The following is a 21,371-nucleotide window of genomic DNA, read 5'->3' on the forward strand; positions in this document are numbered from 1 at the left end:
TCACTGAGGCACTTATGCTTATGGGTGTGTGTATATACATATATATATATGCCCATATATGAGCTAAGTGTTTAAACTCTTCCTGTAGTCAGTGAAGATACAGCCCATAAAGCCTGTAGGTCTAGAGAGTGATTCAGCTGACTAACGGGTCTACTTTAACTTTGATGCTTTGAATTGCCTTCCTGAAGTGTTTATTGCTCTCCCCTGACTGTAGAGGAAGCATATGGAGCCTAACCTCCTAACTGAATGCCTCTATACGTTCCTGCTTCTCCCCAACAAACACCCTTGCCAGGCCAGCAAACAAGGTAGACAGTTACCTGAGGTTAAAAATATTGGTTATTATGATGAGAGATGAAAAAATGAATTCAGAAGAAAAATAATCTGATACAAACCTGTGACTGCACCCAAACCATCAAAGTATTTTCATTTACGTAACATGTAAAGAGCATTTTCTTTTCAGGATTCAGTTGTGCCTTTTCTAGACAGGACAGAAGGGAAGAGAAGCATCAGCACTGAAACAAAGGGGCAAGAGAAGTATGTATGTTTGCGATGTCTTGCTGCTGTTGGTGCTCTTCAGTGGGCTGAATACTGCTTGAACTTTGTGTGAGCTCAATGGATGAAAGTATATGATTATTCATTGACTGCATGTCCATCTCTGTCAAAGGCAGGGTCTGACTTAGCAGTTATTTTGTTTAATTCAATTTTCTTAATAAAAAAGAAAAAAAAGCCCTCTAAAGTCATTTGGGGGCTCTGGCCACACATCAGTTCATCCTCTCCTCTTCAAATGACAGAGGAGTTGGGAAAAATTTTCTCTCAGATTGAAAATTCATGAAAAAAAACCCAAAACCTGATACATTATTTAGATAGCAATGGAAAATTAAAAGAAAAAAAAAAAAAAGAAAATGAAAACTTCATATTGTTTCATTTTCAGGCTTTTTTTTTTCCTCAGGTGACTAAGGATAGCTAGTTTTATTTTGATGTTAAAATGCAAGGCTATACAAATGGCTCAAGTCAATGTCTTGACCCTGAAAACACAAATTTGTCTGCATAAGTAAACCTATCCATCTCATTGACATTACTTACACGTGGAAAATCTGTTTCTTAAATAAGTTTGTAGGATCTGTTTCCAAGTGGGGTTGAAGTGAGACTCAGATACACACCCTTAGCTTGGGGGTAGATTTCACTATTACTGTTGAGGGAAAACACCCAGCTCAGAAAACTATTCTGTTTCAAAATAAAAGACAGTTTAAGAAACACAGACATACAGAATGAATAACGTATTCTTGGCTGATTGCAACTCTGTAGTGAATTGTGATGGCTGAGTTGAAAACAGTGCTTGGATGAAAAGGAGTCTCTAATGAAAACCATGCAGGAACACTACCAGCAACGCGAGGGAGTTAGTGCTCTACCCAGAGAGCTTGTAAGAATATCAGTCATGTGGGGAAGTGGGCACCTATTGGACTTGTTCACCAAAAGATTAACTTCAAAGCCTGCAGCCTCCATTCCGTCAGTTTAACCATGTTTGAATGATCTGTGAACTTCAGAGTAATGCATACTGAACATGCATGTCTATAGGAGCTATTGGACTTGTACGGCTTGTCGTTATTTGCAACAGCTATGGAGCATTCACTTGGGTGTAGCATATTTAATTTCTTAATGGGCTAATGCTTGTTTTTTCAGGAGAGTTTCTGTATATACAAAGCAATTACTTAAACCAATGCTTGTTTAGCTCACCTAACTAGAGCAGTCACGTAATCTTTAGGCCTTTTCATATCCTGCCAGCATTTTTATTAGTGGAATAGGGTTGTTCCTGTCTTAAATATTCTTTTGCAAATGTTTCAAGGCACAACAAGAATGTGAATAACTTACTGTTCAGCAAAGTTTTGAACAGATACTTATTCTGCTGTCTATTTTTTGATAAGAGAAACGCAGTAGCCACCACATAGGCTACATTTATACCATTGCACTTGATTTTTGTTTAAGGCAGTTAGCTAATATTTGCGTTCTTGCAGGGAGGATTTGACAGAGAAATGAAGGATGGAGTCAGTGGTTTTCTTTGTTCAAATTTCCAAAACACTCCCTAGAGCACTATTCTTGGTTTTTGGGGGGATCATGCGGCAAGACTTGGAGAATTTTGATTTCCATCTTACTTTCTCAGTGTCCTACTATAAAGTTTTGCTGCTTGGATTTCTTCCTCTCTTCCCCCTCGTGAGGGCACATGCATGCACACACATTCACACAACTATATCAAGCAACAAAAAGCACCCAAACTGTAAACAAACTCCAAACTGTACATCCTAATCCATGCCTAGAGTCTCACATGCAACATGCTTTTCAGCTACCAGTTTCACAAAGGCACTTCATCACTCCTTATGGAAGCTCTTTCTTTACAGAATAAATTCAGTTTCACACAACCCTCAGGATAATGGCATTTACTAAAAATAAATTAATAAATAGCATCATGGGTCTATTGCTGTATTTGTAAAAATCAGGGCCTGACTCTCATTTTGGTCAAGGCCATTTAAAATCATAATTCTCCTGACATCAAAGGAACTACCTTCAGGTCAAACTGCTGTAAGCTAATAAAGAATTTGGCCAGACTGTTTCATATTGTATGGGAAACGTTATTTGTGATTAAGCTTGTAAAAACAAAGCAGTCACAATCCGTTTTCTACTGCACATTCAGTAATCAGACTCACCCCTGCTGCATTTAAGTCCCTGCCAGGGTGCACTAGGACATGACTAACATCTATTTTATATTTGTTTATTCCTCTCCTTCCCAGGCAATAATCATGTGCAATGACCAATGGGGTATTTAGAATACACCCTATATACTTACAGTAGTCAAGGTAAGGTCAAAGATGTGCAGATTGCTTTTGCAGCAGGAGGTGGTGAGGTTTGTTGTAGCTTTTTGTTCCCGTGGGAATTTGTTTCCCGCTTTGGGTCAACTCAGAGGGAACTCTGTCTCTTGCACTGACACACTTACAAATGTTTTACCAAAGCAGCTGCTCTGGCTGGGAAAATTTTAACATGTTGGCTTTATGTGTGCTTTCCTCTCAGGATGCTACCAGTGAACTTGCTTTGACTTTACTTTTTCCTCCTTCATACAAAATGAGATCTTGCTTGATTTTGTACTTCCCACTTTTAAAGTAAACTTAGATCCTTCAAGTTATATCAGTGGAAATGTCTTTAATACTGCACCATACCGAAAGCAGCTCCTACAAAGTTCTGCTGTTTTCTACCTCATTGATAGAGATGGTATTCTCAGAAAGCACCACTTGGAGTTTTACAATTGTTGTAAACTGACCATCCAAAGGCATTAAATGCAGAGGAAGATAAAAATATTTCACAGTGGGAAAGCGGGGAGAAGGAAAGCAAACATGCAGAAAAACTAAATATATAGGGGAAATTCATCATAATGGAAGAAACATACTGAAAAAAAAAAAAAAGGGTACTTGAAGATAGAGGAAAATTCCCCATTTGAAAAGTACAGCAATTGTGATAAAAGCTCATAAAAAGTAAAATATAATTACAAAGTACATAATTTGAACAAAAAAACTGCTTGAATGGTTAATATGCTGGCTTTGCTCACTGCTAGTGTTGTTATTTCAAAGTGGTGTTGAACAGTGCTACAGACAAGTCTAGGAGGAAGATTACAAACTATTAAAGAGCTACCTGTGACACAGAACATTATTTGCTGAAAGCCTGCTCCCAGGGTCTGATTTTAAAAAGAGCATTTGCATAGCTTTGAACATGCTTACTTTTTATAGCAACACATTGCCTTCAAATTGGATTAATTATTGCAGTGTTTTACATTTAAAAATTGTGATCTGATTCTGCAACTAAAAAAAAAAATTATATGTTGCTGCTTTAGGTACAGCAGATTCCTTTCCTTTTCTTCTACAGTGAAACACTTCAGTACAATGAGTTCTGAAAACAATTTTTAATGCTGACTCCTCTGCATTCTAGCTCGTTTGTGGAGGTACACAAGCAGCCATAATAATAGTCTCAAACATAACTTTCAAAACACACAGCTTTTGTACTTCAAAAGACACATGTCCCCGTTTCTTTCTTATGTGTCTGTTCTCAAGCCTTTTATTCTTCACAAAGAAATACAGAGCTGATCTGACAAAAACATTTTTCTTGACAGAGTAATCAAAATTATCCTGCCTGAGTAAACCTCAGAGCTCTTTTCCTGGTAGTGCTACCTGGGACCATAAAGGCATATATTGTTTGTATCTGTTGGAAAAAATGTGAACTAGGGTGTAAAAGAAGATAATTATATTTAGGCTTAGAGTCTTACCATCCCTCTGATCTTCAAAAGACAGATAGCTCTCATCTCAGATGGACACCCATTGGATTCACTGAATGTACATAAGGCCCTTGAGGACTATGATCATAACGGGGACCTAGATGCTCACCTGCTTTACCCAAACCATCCCAACACCTGCTACCTTGGAAGGCAGCACATTCCCTCAGTTTTGACACCCTCCAGGTGTCCATACTGCTTGAAAGGTCAAAGCTGGTACATGTGCTGTGAACTTATTTCCCAAAGTATCCCCAGAAAGAAAAACAGGTATAGCTCCTTGTTTCAGTTACCCAGAATTAAGAACATGCTCTGCGATGTAGAGGGCTCACTCCTCTGCTTTATTACGTCCCTGTTACTAGATGAAGGCATAAAAAGCAATTCTTAGAACAGCCTCTTCCCACCAGGTCACAGCTAAAGAAAGTGGAACTCAGCACAAGAGGGGAAGATATACAGACTATATATTCTAAAGCAATGTAACTACTCCAAGTCTTTATAGTAAAAAGACCGAACCACAACCCAAGCAACTAAAATCCCCCTCACATGTCCTTGCAACACCTTGTCAGAATTTATGTTGCACCCTTACCCCCTCGTCCTGTGTTCATCCACATGATGCTCAGGTCATCCAGACCTGTCTGGAGCAGCATACCTGTGTTTTCTTTGCATGGAAACCAAGGACAGGAGGGAAGAGCAATTGAGTTGCAGCAAGGCCAAGGCACACACTTGGGAATGGGATCAGACAAAGTCTAGACAGAATCCTTAGCTGTTTTTTGTAGTTTGTTTTTTTTTTTAGTTTTTTTTTTTTTTAAGATTCTTTAATACTACCTATTTGGTCTTTATAAAACATTCAAAATGTTGTGTATATCAATATTTTTTAGGTGCAGCATGAAAAAAATCTCTGCTTCAGTCTGTTATTCTGTTCTGAGTCTATTGTAATATCTGCAGCATCTTCTCCTGTTTCATACATTGTTTAAATACAAACATTAAAAACATTCAGAAACACTACCTGGAAAAATACACATCTGAAAAAATGTTTTTATCTCATTTGACAGAGGACTGAGGGTAATGCTGTATGTACTTATTTATAAGATTTCATCAAATAAAGGACTTTCAGATGGTGACTCTCTCTTTCACATCCTTCATTGCCTTGTATAAACTATCTTGCACTTTATGAGGGTTAGAAGTTCCCAGAGGTGGTTTCATACAGTATCATGGGAGTCTCTGTGCCATACACAACTGCTGCTGGCCACCTTCCCTGCACAAATCAGATGACAGCCCCATGGTAATGTGGAAAGCAGTAAAGCTGATCAGTAGAACTTTGGTCAGCTTGTTTAACAATGCCGCCTTTAAATCCTGTATTGTTAAAACAGTTATATATTAAAAAAGGCTCTGTGAAGACAAGCCTGAAAGATAATGGCTTGGATAAAGGGTCAATAGTTCCACAGATTTTGAGAGACATGAGTCTAAGTCTGGAATTTATACACATTCCTGGTATTTTCCCATCTCAGTGGCACAGTAAAGCTGCTTAAGTAAAATGGAACGGGGGAAATCGGCCACACCAGATGATTCATGTATGCTTCTGCCTCCACTCAACTCATATTTTAAACAACATCTCATTGAAGTTTATAATCAAATGCTTATATATTTTTCTTTATGGTATTGGTAAGCAATGGTCCCTTTGTCTACAGTCTGTCTCATAAATATAAAGTCAACTGTTACTTCAAGTTGTGCTAGATTTAGGTACAGGAGACCTTTGTTAACCTAAATATTTAAAAATTCTCCTAGTTATTACTAATTTTCTTAGAACTCTGCAGTTAAATTTATGTTGGCAAGTTCACAGATTGCTCTTTGCCAAGAGAAAACTTGTATGGAAAAAGACGTTTCACATCCACACAGCTGATGAATGTCTGATAAAGTGATTGAATAACACATTATCTTTAAAATATGTACGTTTTTACTCTGTGAGTGATAGTAAAGTTTAGGTAGTTTTAGCAGCAGATCTCCTTAGGTAATTGGAGGTGCAGAATCAAAATGTTTTCTACTGCCCTTCATTCTATATTCTTTTCCTTTCTTTGAACAACCCAGATACCAAAATGCAGCTGTCTTGTTCTTGCAACATCCATTGTACACTTGAGCCCAGCACTGACCAGTGATCCACAGGGTGACTGTGTTTTGTGTTTTCAATAGGCCTGGCAACCACCACCAGAACATGTGTGATGACCACCTGTGCTTTTTCTGAGTTTCAAACAGTCTAATAAAAGCCATTATTTTGAATGGTGCATCAAGCATTTATCTTGAATAAACATCTAGCAGGAGTGGTAAGAGACTAACATACCATTAGTCCCTAAATCAGGCTGCAGACTGATGTCTCCCAGTCTTGAGAGGAAGATGGCTCTGACTTCCAAGTGCCTTAACTTTAATTCTCAGTCTTCTTCCATGTATAGTTCCACAAAGACTTGCTATTAAAGTAGGGCAGTTTCCACATAATCAGGGAGTTCATCAAATACATCTAATTTTCAAGGGGTTTTTCTTGATATCACCCTCTTGAATTGCTCCAGTTTTATCTCCATGTAGACATAGAAATAGCTCCGTATTTCTCTTACATTTACATTATAAGATTATTTGCAGACTATAGAACCTACCATTGTTCTAATACACATAATGTAATCAGCATTTCAAGAAATGGGCTCATTGTTTTCACAGAATAAGCATTACTTTTTACAGTTAAATATACTACTCATAGAATTTTTTTTAAATATCAGTGACTAATTCTATCATTAGTTCTCATTCTGGCAAAAACATTATAAAATTTACTTATATATACCTATTTTTCAGTCAGTTCTTGCAGACCAGATATCACATTCCTTTGTTAGTTACCACCTGGCCAGAGTATATTTTTTTTCTTTTTAGTCACTTTTCATGAGCAGATTCCTTTGGTCCCTTTGAGATATATTGTAGGACATTAGAAATGTGTATAATAGTTATACATACCATTATGCCTGAATAACTGAAGGGTATTCTTAATTGTCTTGTTAAAATATTCACAGCTTTAATTGAAATACAGTTTCAGACGCATCTCACCCACCTCAGTCAACTGTTTGCAGTATACTTTTGTGATTTCTCGTTAGCTGGCGTGTCTGCCTTCTGCAACAAACTGACTTACATTCCTCCCATCTGTTGCAAACCCACTTTAATTATCAGTCACTACTATGAACACAACAACAAACACCTTTATGTACAGAGGGTCTGCCCTTTTCCCCATTGTCTGAATTTTTGTGAGGCAATGTTTTCAGGTAGAATGTTCATAACAGATTACTTCAAAAGATATATTTCTGTATACATCATGTTTTCACTAATATTAGGTTTTAGATCCAGCAAGATAAATCAGTAATTCAAACAAAACCATATTTTCATACAGATTTATCCAATAAAATTTTATTTGAATGTTTTCAAAAAGGAACATTTCTTTGGACTATTTCTGCAAATATAATTAAGTTAGAGATTTTGCAGTTACTCAGTACTGATATATTGCATGCATGACAGCATTGTCAGTTATTAGAACTGTCTGAACTAGAAAAGCAAATAGAAATGAGAGATCATAAAAGGAAATTAGTTATTATTGAACTAAAAGGAAATTAACTAAAACCCAATGATCAGGACATAATGGAAAAATAAAACAGAAGAATAAAACTAAATTTAAAAGTATATGAAGAACTGAAGAATCATTATATTTAATGGGAAAAGAAATAATCTCTAACTGAAGTCTAATTTCTGTTAACTGATTACCACTCCCAAGAATCAAGAAAAAAAATCTGAGCTGTGTAGAAAGAATCCTCATAGTACATTTGTAGTCTAGTCAATTTATATGATAATGGTGTTAAAATTATTTTTTACGTATATTAGCAACAATTTACAATAACAAAAAAAAAAACCTTTTCCCATTTAAAATTGGAAATTTTGAAATTAGCTGTGAAAACATTAAAAGTGTTTTAAAATTGTCGGGCTTCTTTTGTGAACATCTGATGCTGGTTGGTCAGCTGTATTAATTTTTGTTTTTGATTTTTTCACATATCAGCCTATACTATTTGTATTGTGTTTATGTGCTCAAGTTTTGGTAGCAGCGAGGTGGCCACACTGGTGTCTTCTCACAGAAGACACCAGAAGGTACTCCTGTGTCAGACAGAACCAGTTCCAGACAGCTCCAAGGTGGACTCGCTGCTGCCCAAGCTGAACCCATCAGTGATTTTTGTAGCACCTCTATGCTAACATAACAAAAGAGTAAAATAACTGTGCAACAGTTGCAAGAGGAGTGAGAAAATGTGAGAGAAACAACCCTTCCAGACACCAAAGTCAGTGAAGAAGGAGGGGGAGGAGGAGCTCCAGGTGCAGAGATTCTCCTGCAGCCCTAGGAGAAGACTGTGGTGAAGCAGGTTGTCCTTCTGCAGCCCACAGAGGACCATGCCAGAGCAGGTATCCACCCTGCCGCCCATAGAGGACCCCATGCCGAAGCAGGGTCCTGGTAGAGCAGCCCTCAAAAGAGCACTGGGGACCCACGCTGTCTGTTCATGAAGGATTTACCCTGTGGAAGGGACCCACGCTGGAGCAGTTATTGAAGAGCTGCAGTCCATGGGAAGAACTCATGATGGAGAAGGTAATAAAGGACTGTACCACATGGGAGGGACCCCAGGCTGGGGAAGAACACGAGGAGGAAGGAGCAGCAGAGATGAAACATTGTGGACAGATTTCAGCCCCCGTTCCCCATCCTCCTGAGCTGCATATGCTAAGACATGGCACTCAGAGGCACTTGGGAGGGCAAAGCCTGCAGAGATAGGAGGGTTGTCATGAGCAGAGGAAGCTAAATTTGGTGTAATTAATGGTCATATTATGTGGCTGGAAGATACTTTGCTGTGCACTGCTCTATCACATGTAGCTGGGTTTCCTCCGGGAGAAAGCTAGTTGGGTCATTTCAACACAAGAGAGAAGAAATGATCTGGCACTTATCCAATGTAGTAAATGAGGGGCTAGATCTGGGAGCAATTGCCAGACCTGGAAGATAACTATTTGACAAATGCAGGTGTGTCCCAAAGCCAAGATGGAAAGAGGTTGGATACATGAGAGAGGACCAAGAAGGATGGTGAGTGAGTGAGGGAATTAAGAGAACTGGAACAGCATCTGTAATAAACGGACAAGGAAGAGGCAATCACGCTTTGGGGAAAAGGCAGGGAATCTGAAACATTAGTACAGTTTTTGTAATGCCTTTCTTCACTTTTGTCTTATTTTATTATTCCTCCTCTAATTTATTTGCCTTCTTTATGACCTGAACTACTGCAGCCCTCTCAGTTTCTGTGCCTGTGAGGTGTCTTTCAGGTCCCTTTGTTTAAAAATGCTCAAACACCATGGACACATGAATGAGTTAGTCTGAAGAAAGTCTCTTTGGCTTGCTACTAAATGTTTTGCGTCACCTCCAAGAGTCAAATCTATCCCTGGATTTTCAGTGCTTACCTTTCAAAGCAAAAGCTCTCCATCTTCTCTGCTTTCAAATGCAAAGTCCTTTTTCTTTTTTTCCCCCCTTTTGAAGAAACTTTTCCACGTTTATGCCTCAGGCTTCACCTCTCCGTTCATTATTGACAATCTGATCTTTCAATGTTTTAGGTTGCCTTTACTGGCAAGCTCAAGAGAGGAATAAAAAAAACTTGGTGTCCACCAAGAATGAACTGCTTCCATACCTCTAATCCAGAGTAGGGCAAAAACACAGTAGTGGTGTGCTTGCTGTTATTAAAAGCCTGCTCCACCTAGGACATCCCTAGATAAGTCTGCCTGGATATATGCCTTAATAGCAGCTGGTATACATATTAACTGATTCTTGATCAAAACTTCAGTTGAAAGAAAGTACTCCAAGATCACCATTTCAGTAAATAATACCCTTTAAGCTACATCTGATGTGATGCTGAGATTTGCAAACTCATCCCTCATCATTGGCTGAATATAGTAGAGAAAGGCTCTATTTAAACTTATTTATAGAAGTCCAGGAAGACGACAAGTAGTTGAGATATTAAAAACCAGTGTGAGGCAGTGAGATGATCAGACTTCAGTTGTCAATATTTGAGTTTCTTTTGAAGCATTTGAAAATCCAGTGAAATTCCTACGTGAAATAGGTCAAACTCATCTGGAAAGTAGAGATGGAAAGGACACCTCTTATTTTTTGGGAGAAAATGCTTTCCTTTTGTGTATGGATTTCACATTTTCTTGTCTGACCTGATTTGTATATTTGACAGCTGTTTGGGTTTTGGCTCATAGGGGGTTGCATTTTGAAAAGAGAGAGGTGTACAGCTTCGTAGCTCTGTCTCAAACTGTATGGATAGATTCCAGTTATCTTAGCTATCACTCCAGCAAATGTGCATTTTATCCAGAGAACTTCCACTGGGAACCATGATTGGATTTTCTAATACAGGCCTTGAAATATCTATGTGTTACACCATCTGTCCTTTATTTGTGGGTTTGTGTAATAAAATTCTTTTAAAGACCACAAAGTACAACTATAGTTACTAATTTTTATTTTTTTTTAATTTTAAACGTCAGTAGAAATCAATTTATTTAGCCTTAAATAGCTTTTTGGCATGATTGCAGCATTTCTACAAGTGGTGACATTGCTTGTTGCAAACAGGCTGTGCAGTGCTGACACCAGCAAGTCCAAATGCCAGCCAATACTATACACAGTAGTATCCCTGGGACAAGGATAGCAAATAAGCATGTATCTAATTAAAGTTCTCTGATAGGATTAATCAGATGACATTTTGCCACATAAATCAATAGCTGGATTTTCCTCCCACTAAAAGCCTCCTTTTTGCTGAGGAAGGTATTCACTCTTAGCTAGAAAGTCAATGTTTTAGGCAGATGATTGATTCACCCTACATTTTATGCATTCAGATTCAAAATACAAACAACAGATGGCTTTCTCTATAGTCCTAAACCTAGATTTGATTGGTGTAATCCACTCAACACTGCTGGAATTCAAACCCTGTAAATTTACAATGACCTATGGATCTCTCTTCTACCCCATCTCCACCATAACCTGTCCAGTTTAGCAGGTACAATATCAAATGACTTAGACCTCCAAGAGGAGTATGGTGAGACAAGGACTATTCCATCACTCAATAGCTGCCTCAACACTGAAGCAATGGGCCAAGTAACTTCACGCTGGGCAGAACCTCATTAAGAGTGACCAGAAGAAACCAGGCCACTCTCAAGATTACAGCCTTCATCAGCTGGACCCTCCAATTAGTGCAAGTTACTCAGAGCTGTTAACTTGTTTGAATGGAAACTCTTGGGCTGGACCTGAGAGGATTTGGCTTCTAATTAGGTAATTACAAATCCCTAATTATAGGCTGATAATCTTTCCAATATCTCTTCTTAACTTTGGCGCCAACTAGACCAGATGACTTGGACTTATCCTCATCCTTGAGAAGAATGAGATTTTTCTTCCAGAGATAAGAGTTGTTGTCTGCAGATCATGAGTGATGGGTGTAAAGATTACTAGTATTTCTTAAGCTGCTTAGACAAGGCATTAAGGTTCATTTTTTAAATTGTAAATAGTGAACATATTATAATGTGCTTTCTATAGATGAATCTGAATCTGTACATCAGCAATACCAAAATTTATAGGAATATTAGTATCCATGCATAGTAACTGTTTTATTAAACAACACGATTTTTCCACGTAGAATGTAGAATTTCACAAAATTCAATAAAAAGCTACTGTAAACAAGAGGAAAATTGGACGCTTTAGATACATAATTAAAATGTCCTGCTGTTTCTTTAGTGAAAGCTGGCACTAGTGAAAGACAACAGACTGTTACTCTTAGGGAAACTACTCACAGGATAAGTTTAGCTTCAGGAGTTAGTTAAATCCAGAACTTCATCAGAGAAAATTTTAAAAATACTAAGTTCACCCCAAAATGGAGTATCAAATCTACTTACAAATCAGAGCAACATTCAGGGAATTATCATGGAAACAAAAGGGAGAGGTAAGAGGACTTTTAAAAATAATATTAAGAATTAGTCCTTAGAAAAAGTGACCTAAGTTAAAGAGAACTCACATTGAACAATTGGGCTAAATAACCCTAAAATTAAATGAAATGTTTAGGTTTGGGTCATGTGAACTATATTTGTTTGCATAAAAACATTATTAAATATTTGCTTGATTTTGAAAGGACAGGGTTTTTTTTCCTGTACAGATCTATTCTTCAACTGATAGTGGAAAACCCCATGATTTGACTTGGTGAATAGTTTCTGATACAAACCTGGCATTGCCCCTGCTGTATCATACAGTAGCTTTAGATTTACGCACATTTGTAGGACATAGGTCTTACGTGCAAAGGCCTCTGTGTCAAACTCTACGGCTAATCTGAATCCTTGACTGGTTTCAGCATTAATACACCCCAGCAGATTACACTTCTTAATTGTTCTCTCAAATACACCGGAAAAGTGCTTTCAAACGCCAAGGAGCCTAATAGGCAAAGAGATTTTGCAGTCATCTCCAAATGAAAGCTGGACTAGGGGACGTGAACACCATAAACTGGACCTGAAGAAAAGACATAGACAAGAAAGAAGGTGGAAATGTATGTGGAATTTACTTCCTCTGAATCGGCTGTGCATCTCGAAATCAGGAAATCCAGCTCCTGACAGATATTACAGTTTTACAATCATGTTTGAACTATGGGATGAAAATACAGAGTTAAGGTTAGTGAACAAAATAAAAAATATTGCAGAGCTAATTCACATATGCTGTGGGTGTTATTTCATGTTTATGACCTCTCTTTGGAAGCTCATCCAAATCACCAGGAAATAATTCAAATGAAAGAGTCAAATTTTTCTTTGACGCTCCCTTTGGATTCAATTTAATGTACGGGGATGAATCTGAAGGCAAAGCCTAATTGTAAAAACTCCATTGTATTGGTGCATGCGTGTATAATTCTTATGAATATGGATAGAAAGCTATAGTTGTTTCATAGACATATTAAAAAAATTCACAGATCCTCAAAATGAATCGATTTTGGGAATGAGAATTTTTAAATGGTTAAGATTCCTTCTTAATTAGTCTTGAGCTAGGGTTCTGGGTGCCTGAATTCACCAAAACTCCCTAACCAAGTGCCACACATCTGACTTTTTAAAACCATCTGTAAAGAAATTTTATGAATAGAAAGGTAAACAGAAGATGCCTTTTCACACCTGGAAGAGCCTACATAGAATTGCTTCGTTTGGAAGGAACCTTTAAAGGTCATCTAGTCCAAGCATCACAAGGTACACAAGGGGACGCCACAGAAGAAGTCTACATTGCACTTATAATTTCTACTTTTTTCATACTTTTTGATGCACTGTTTTAGATTAGCATTTTGTTCTGTGCCATTCTTAGAACTCTAAGATAAAATAATGACTGGATAGGTGCCTTATTTTTTGTTATTATGACTATTGACATGAATGGTGTGAGACATGATGAATTATTTTAGACCCTTCTCTGTAAAACCTTTCTTATTTTCTGAAAACAGAAGTTCCTTTTAAATAGGTAGGCAGGATTATCAACTGTTAAAATCCTTTTGTAACTCTTCGGATATCCATCCTGCTACTCAGCTTATGGTAGCCAAGAAGATGGCCCCTATTAAGAAGATGCAAAATCCACAACAGTTCCCACCAAATTACTGGATATGTGCAATGTTGTTTCCTGATGGTTTCAGAAGCTTTCTTATTTTCTTTTAATGTTTTTCTAATTTTTTTTTAATCAGTTTTGGACATGCTTTCCTCCCTGGTTAACCTAGCTCTTACTAGAATGAAAAAGGCATTGTCCTCTGCTGGAAGAGTTATGGGATGAGGAAACCACTTCTGCAGGAGACAAGCTTGTGGTCAATTTTCTCCCTGTGTACAGAGCAAAGAAAAAGCTTTCTGTAGAGAAGAATTTAAAATAGGGTTTTCATGAATCATTGTTTGCTGGACATGCCAGGGAAATCTAAATTAAGGAAGACATCCTTTCACTTAGGGAAAACCACAGTTCATAATTCTTTCAGAAACACACAATGGCAAACTTTGTACTATTTAGATACTGAAAGCCAAGCCAGATTAGATTAAAAACTGGCTAGCTATATTTTATAATTCTCCAGGAAGTGCTTTTTATGAGAATTGGAAGGAAAAACTTAACTGCAGCAGAACTGATCAGGAATTTTTGACTACATGGATTTTCATTTTAAAATATTAATGTTCAAAACCTGAAGTTTTATAGAAAAGGGAAGGTTTGAAAGGAATTACTTTTGGAAAGTTTCGCAGTGTCAAAAAGAGATTTCAGGCTTTATTACAATTAGACAAAAACTGCCAAGATCAAGAGCCTGGCTGATGTCCCATAGTCCTGAGGCACAGGGAAACGGGCTCCCAGTGTAAAACATGACATGAAACATGAAGACAGATCTGCTATATTTTAGGTGAATGTCCTAATGAAAGGGTACCTATTCAATGTAGTTTTTTTTTCTCAAACAATGTCATTTTTACAAGCTCAGTCAACTCCAAACAGGAGAATTACACAGCTGCTGCTCAATATGCTAGCGGTGGGACATTCACCTGAAATGTGGGAGGCTGAAAAGTATTTCTCTGCTCCAAGAAGGCCAGAACAGTAACTTCCTCTCTGCTGTTTCATAAAAAGACAGGGAGGTAACCTAACTAATCAAGCCACCATCATTATTAACTATTAGTAGTAGCATGACTGAAGTTGTTAACTGTGTCCAAGGCATCTCTAAAATATAATGCTTCACTAGCTTACATCTTCCTACAATAAACTGGTCTTTCACCATTCCTGCCACTTTGTTTATTTGGGAAATAGTTTATTTCTTTGCTTATGCTTTGTTTAAATGCAAGAAGGATGAACACCATTGCTTGAGGGAAACATGTTTACTGAAATTAACCCAAAATAAAACCAAGATTCGAAGGATAGCCCCCCAAAATCTTATGTTTCATTTACATCTAGAAGTGGAACCACACTTTACAGGGGCTCCTAGAGGAATGAATTATAAAGCCTTCAGTAATGAATTAAAAGCCCTCAAATTAGGAGTGCTTTACATTTGAATCAATTTTATAGCAATGCAATCATAAGTCTTAGAAATTTTGGACATATAATAAAAACATGAAATAAAGTTAACCTGTTTTTTATTCACAGTCTAGTCTTCAAATTCACTGTTATTTTTACTTACGTTTGAACTTCATAGTCATCATCTGAATCAGAAACATATTCAGGAAGGTCTTTCAGGACATGAAAAAACAAATGAATCTCACTGGTATTAAATTTTAATGACTCATATAACTTTTATTAACTCATCCCTTAACTCTAACCCTTAGTATTTTTGTTCTCTGAATTGGTATAAAACTATTAAAAACTTAGAAGTGTTCCTAGCTTTTTACTTGGAGTTAGGCAAAGCTTGGACCAAATTTTGTTTTCATTGGATATGTTGAGCTCATTCATGACTGTGTCTAAAAATTTGAAAAGATGCAAGTCCGTATGGATGAAAAACTAAGGGGCCAGCAATTTCATTACTCAGCTTCAAAAATACTGTACTCCTCTAATTACTTTCCTGTGAACAGTCTTGCTTGGAAAACAGAGTAAGTGTACTGTCAGTCTCCTGTATTGAATGAGTCAAGTGTAAAAATTGTATTGTTACATCCACAGTGATATTAGAGCATAAGAGAAAAAACGTTTGCGGATAAAATTCATTGAACTGTTGCTACAGAGGAGAAAACCGAGGGCTTTGAGCCAGCCCCTTTTTAGTGCTCAAATAGAAGCAAGTTAAATACATGCTGAGAATAATAACTCTGTTTTAAACTTAACTGTTGTAGTCAGCTAGGCAATTGGAGAGAAAAGGACGGTTATAATTGGAGAGGAATATCAGCAGAAAGAAAGTGATAAAAGCTGTCAGCTCTGTGAGTTACAGATGGTGACATAAGAGTTAGCACCTGCAGAACTACAATGCAAAGAACATAAAAATATTTGTATATGTCATGAAAACAACATCTCTTTTTTAGACCATGATTTTTAGAGACATCACAAACAATGCCAAAAGCCATCTTTTGTAGATGTTGTAAGTATTAAGAGGTTGAAGAAAGACTAATTATTTTGAAAAAGTTTTCCTCCATAGTCTTTCACTGCCTGCCTTTGTGAACTCATTTGGATGAACAGATGTAGTTTCGTACATGATTTTAGATGTATTAGCTGAAGGATGTTGCATTCTGGTATGCACAGGTTTAAGTCTGCTGGATTTAAATAGTTCTTTCAGTGTTGGTGGCATTTTTTTTTTTTTTTTTGTGTCTGTAGACAGCAAATGGCAGGATTTTCTAATACAGAAACTAAGAAGTGATCCCGATTTAAATGGTTCTTTCAGTGTTGGTGGCATTTTTTTATTTTTTTTTTTGTGTCTGTAGACAGCAAATGGCAGGATTTTCTAATACAGAAACTAAGAAGTGATCCCGAGAGATTGTAAGGTAAGACTTTCATTGTGCAGATTGAACCCTTTACTAGGAAGTCATGATTTTCCAAATTCTTTTAGGCGCTATGGTAAGCATTGGATTTCTCTGTGGAAACATTTGACAGCCAAACCACAGAAGCTTGCTTTAAATTCCACCAAAGCCAGTTCACAGCACTGCATCAGGTCTCAAATTGGACCTAGATATAATCAGCATAATTAGAAGTTGAATTCATAATCAGGGGGCAGAACATAACTTCATAACAGCTAAAGGCCAGAGAAACCAAGATGAAGCAATAAAAAAGCCTGCTCTCAATATAGTAGTCTTGTTTCTGCAGTTCTTTTCCTACTGCTTTGTATCATCCAGCTCCTGGGAAATCAGGTGCTTCCTGCCGATTGAAGATCATTAACACTCTGAAAACAAACACGTGGTTTTCTGTAGGTTCTTGTTAGCATAATGTTAAGGCTCTTGCTTTAAGGGAATATATTTTGATCCAACCTCGGACAGGTGGGCACTTCAATGTGTCTTTTTAGCTTAAAAGAGACAAGTGCTTAGTTTATATTAGATCATAAAGAAATCAGGGTAACACAGAAAAGAAGAGTGACAAGAATGAAATTAATCTCATATAACTTTAGATGTCTGTAGTGGGAGACATCTATATCTAAGGTAATAACCTTCCCAAGATCCTTTTATCATAAACGGAGAGGAAATAGGTACTTTTTGTGCTCTAAACAATTAGCTCAGATGTCAATGCTTGCAGAGTAAATGTTTACATTTATTCAGGTGAATCCCACTCTGAAATAACATAACATGTAACCTTTAAATCATGATGTCATCCTCCTAAGTCTGAATTGATTTCTGTGGCTTCAAATCAGCAATAGCCTAATTTTAAGCATATGAATAGTCCTATTGAAGTCAGTGGGATATTCACATATTAAAGATACACTTCAGCACTTTGCTGAATCAAGGCCTTTGTAAGTAATGTGCCACATGTGTTTTTTCTTGCAATAACTCTGTTACATCACTTTACCTTTAGGCAGTAATTTCACTATACAGTGGAATTAATGTTTTCAGAAAGGTCTCTTAAATTTTTAAGATTTTGGCATTTTTAGAGCAGCTGCTAGTAAATTAGTAAGGCTTGCATTCTTTCTTATGCTTCATAATAGCACTAAAATCTAATAAAACATAATTCAGTGTTTTGGCTACTGCATTAATTGAACACTACAGCTGTTTCCATCTCTTAGTAAAGGTTCAAAAGATAATTAGAGACATGCTGACTCTTTTTCCCATGTTTCATGTAAAAAAGATAGGCCCGAATAGTAACACCAGTTGCCGAAATAGCAAAGATCTTTTCAATCATTTAACAGACAGCTCAACATATCTATCACTCCTCTATGTCATTCTTTAAAGCATAGATGACACTCACAGGTTCTGAGTATATCTAATTTTTTTAATGGTTGTAACTGTCCTTCATATACAATTTATATGATCTCATTGAAGAGAACCTAAACCTGGAGTGTATCTTCAACTGTAGGTTTTTTACCTGGATCAGTCTCCTACTTCAGCTGAAAGAGGAGAGTTCAGTTGTAGTAATCTGGAACCTGAAATGGGAAATCACGAAGAAGGAAATCCTGCCTCGGAGGTGTTTGATGCTTTGTTTTGATCTCACTGGACATCTGAGCAGAACACAATATTCTGGGCTCAGCAGCATATGTGGCCCCTTGGATCAGGATGGAGAAGTACTGCCAAGAGCAGGTCATTCCAGCCCCACTGCTGCAAGCTGTTCAGCTGGATACAAATTAAACCCAAGTCTTAGATTTCTGACAAATTTCCAACATGGCCTTTGGTAGCATAAAAGTTTGGCCTCTTCTCCAGCAGGTAAGAAACACTATTTTGCTTGTAGTTAACTTCCATATCAGTCAGCTACTCAGTATATTGCAATCTTCCCAAACAGGCCTCTCTGTAAACTATTTTTATACCAAGATATTCTGTAGCAGTCATTATAAAAATAAATGAACTAGTGACATTAAGCTGAAAGGTAAGCAAAGGTGCTGAGTGTTAAACATATTAAGAGGGGGAAAAAAATCTGTTAATCGTTTTATTAATGTTTTCTTTTCTGCAGAAATCCTTGAAAATGCTTGTAATTCTTTGCAGTTGACAGGCTGCTGATCTTGCAGAAAGAAGAGCTTTTTGAGTCCCTTAACTCCAAGTCACAGTTGTTCCTTGTTTTGACTATTGGAGAATTAGTTCAATAACCTACCAAATAGTAAGTGCCTATGTTCTTACAATTTACGTATAAGAAGGTCTGCATCTGAGAAAAATTACAGTCAAACAATACTACATTGAAACATAAGCATAATGAGTTATGGTGAAGCTGTGTAAGAGACTGTCAAAGTCACTTTGCTCCCATACGGACTTTTCCAAGGCTGTTACTTCACTTGTTTCACCAGATTTAGTCCTTATTTGAAAGATTCCCCTCTGTCACACACACTAAGTGGAACTCGAGCATTCCCAGGCTCGTGGGAAGCAGCAGCCAGGAGTGAGGCTTTGGGTCTGCCCTGTCCTTTTACAGTGCCTGCAGTAAAGTCCCTGAGGTGCAGTCCCCACCCGTCCACTCCATCTAGCACTAGTGCTGTCTTGAGGACTGTCTTGTCAGCACCTTTTTAAAACCCAGATGAGGAACCTCCTGCTAGTAGGCACACCTCTGATGCATGTCTCCAAGCAGACTGGGTGTTCCCTGCTTTGGGGATGCATGTGTCTACCTGCCACAAGCTGCTGGTGCCCAAGTCCGCCAACACATCTGCTGCAAGTTGTTTTGCAAACCAGCAGCTTTCTCATCTGACCCAGCCTGTTCCTGTGACCTCGGTCACTGTTCAGAGCACATGGGGCACCAAGTTGTCCTGGCCAGCTCTGCTGCCCACACCACAACAGCACACCTGCCGAGAGGAAGACTTGCCAACTCGGTGAAGAGGGCTCTAAACTAAGGTTGCCAGGGGACAGGAACCTCAATCCATCCCAATCCTACCAGTTTGATGCCAGTGCTGGCAATAGATCCCCAGAGCCTGGAGAAGGATCACAGGCCAGCAGGAGAGCACCAGCAGAGAAGCACAGAGGAATTCCAGCCAGTAAGTCAGCTTCAACAGGGCCCAATTTAAGTGCCTCTATGCAAATGCCCATAAAGATGTGCGCATGCCTGCAGGGCTATGATCTCATTGGCATCACTGAGATGTGGTGGGATGGCTTCTGTGACTGGAGTGTTGGAATGGAGTGATACAGGCTCTTTAGGAAAGACAGTCAGGGGACATGAGGAGGGAGTGTCACCCTCTATGCCAGTGACCAGCTGGAGTGCACAGAGCTCCACCTGGGGGTGGATGAGGAGCCAATTGAGCGTTTGTGGGTCCGGATTAAAGGGAGGGCAGGGAGAGAGGACATTATAGTGGGGGTCAGCTACTGGAAGACTAAGCAGATGAGGTCCTCCATAGATAGACAGAAGTAGCCTCATGTTCACAGGGCCTGGTTCTCATGGGAGACTTGGGGTCGTTCAGCCTAAAGAGAAGGCTCCGAGGAGACCTTATAGCAGCCTTCCAGTACTTAAAGGGGGCTACAGGAGAGATGGGGAGGCACTCAGGGAGTGTAGCAATAGGACAAGGGGTAATGGTTTTAAACTGAAAGAGGGTAGATTTAGATTAGATAATAGGAGGAAGTTTTTTCCTGTGAGGGTGGTGAGGCACTGGAACAGGTTGCCCAGAGAAGCTGTGGATGCCCCATCCCTGGAGGTGTTCAAGGCCAGGCTGGATGAGGCTTTGAGCAACCTGGTCTAGTGGAGGGTGTCCCTGTCCATGGCAGGGGGGTTGGAAATAGGTGATCTTTAAGGTCTCTTCCAACCCAAACCATTCTATGATTCCATACTTCTATGATTCTGTGATTCACTATTTTGTATGGTTGTACAGCTCTCCACTGCTGAGTCTTCTCCCCTTTCACTGCTGCATTTATTCCCTCCCTTCCCTCACCTTCCAAGGCAGTGAAAAGTGTATTGACAGCTCAAAAGTGAGTAAGGGAATTTATCTTTCCCTTCTCATCAAGAGCCATTACTTGGCAGAACAAGCAATTGCATCTAATATACTCACAGTAAAAATGGATTTTATAAATCTAGGTTACATTTTTAAACACTTTGGGTCTTGTTCTGATTTTCTTTACATTTATGTCTTACTGAATACATCTCAAAATTTTGACGAGTGTTTTTGCTGAAGTGCTAGACAGGCTTAGGTTCCTGTACAAAAACACCTATGACATTTTTCACTGTTTAATGTTTTATGCTGACAGAATCATTCTGGCAGCTTTTCTTCTGTGGACCAACTCATTCCAGAGGCACTGAAACAACAGACTGAAGGGTTTCAGGTTACCAAAATCTGGAATAGCCCTTTCACACAAACAGCCTTTGGATACTTCTTAGGTTGTCTGAAAAGCAGTGGCCTTTAACATACTGTTCTTGAATTTAAAATGCTAGATAAGCTGCAGCCTTCCTGGTGATAGGACAAACAAAAAAAACTGCCGTAGAGATGAAAAAAGTACT

Source organism: Pterocles gutturalis, unplaced genomic scaffold, assembly GCF_000699245.1.
Source record: "Pterocles gutturalis isolate BGI_N339 unplaced genomic scaffold, ASM69924v1 scaffold6297, whole genome shotgun sequence".
NCBI classification, from domain to species: Eukaryota; Metazoa; Chordata; class Aves; order Pterocliformes; family Pteroclidae; genus Pterocles; species Pterocles gutturalis.